The sequence below is a fragment of the Populus euphratica genome, unplaced genomic scaffold (genome assembly GCF_000495115.2).
Source record: "Populus euphratica unplaced genomic scaffold, PopEup_1.0 scaffold62.1, whole genome shotgun sequence".
Taxonomy (NCBI): Eukaryota; Viridiplantae; Streptophyta; class Magnoliopsida; order Malpighiales; family Salicaceae; genus Populus; species Populus euphratica.
In genome coordinates this window covers 679491-680762 of record NW_011499939.1, presented here as the reverse complement: position 1 = coordinate 680762, position 1272 = coordinate 679491, and positions in this window count along the sequence as shown.

Here is a 1272-nt window from a genome sequence, read left to right as displayed (position 1 = left end):
AGGAGTTCTTATCTTTTTTATCAATGAAAAAATAGAATGAGAGTCGCCACCTAATATTCTGGTCACTAGGAACCCTAACTGGTCTCAGAGATCAGGTATGGAGACTGGTTGCATAAAGGGAAGGTATTAGCACCCCAAATACGCTTTACCTAAGGTAAGCTGCATTGTTTTATTTGTCTGATCAAAATCTAAGGTTTGGTTGTGTTTTCTAATTGTTGGTCTTGTCTATCTAAGATTCAAGAAAAACCCTCCTCAATAAGGAGGTTCTCATCTTAATAGGGCAAAGTCTAACCGTTCTAATGTCTATAAAAGAAAACTATCTTTTTTAATATCGAGAGTACGTTATACGTATAAATTCATAATCCCTGATATTAAGAAAACAAAATAAATTTTTTGATATTTTTGAAATATTAGCCAAGTTCTTATGACTTTAATAAACTGGTTATTAAAGCTAAAATGCATGCTAAAACGTGTTTTTATTTTTATTTTTCTTTGTTGTATGAAAATACGATGTAATTTTTTTCTTTGAAAGACTTGGCCATATGCATGAAAACAAAACAAAAATTAGTTTTGGAAGAATATAAACCAATATTAAGCAAAAGTTAGTAGAAAAATACGTGGAAGAATCACAAATTTATTAAAAAAAATTAATTTTTTTGGACTAGGCAGGACCCGGCCCACTCATTTTGGGCTGGGCAGAACATGTCCGGCCCAGTGAATAGTGGAGCACTCTCCACTGTTCACATAGAACAGTGAAGATGGTGCAGCGAAGAAGAAGAAGAAGGAACGGGGGCGGGCCTACGGTGGCTTCGAGGCAGGGCTGTTGGCGGTTTCTCACCTAAGAACGGCTTGGACGGTGGTCGACCTTTCTTCTTCTTCTCTGCATTTTTTTTCTTTTGCTCTGTTTTTGTTTTTTCAGTGTTTCTTCTTATGTTTCTCACGGTGTAGGTCTATTATCAATGACAGGGAGGATGGTGGCAGCTAGCGGTGGCTCTAGGGTGGTGCTGGTGGCAGCTATGCGAACAACAGCTAGTGGTTTTTCCTCCTTTCTTTGTTTCTGCGTGGCTGCCTCTGTCTGTTTCTGTTCTCCTGTTGCTCTTGCTTCTGCTGCTCCTTCTTTGGTCCCTGACGATGGTGGAGCTGCTGTCATTGGCGGTGCTGCTGGGGACAAAATAGAATGACGATGGCGCAGCTTCCAGCGGTGGAGGGAGAGAAACCAGAGAGAGAGATGAGTTGTTATTCTTCTTCCCTGTTCTTTTTTTTTTTGATTAG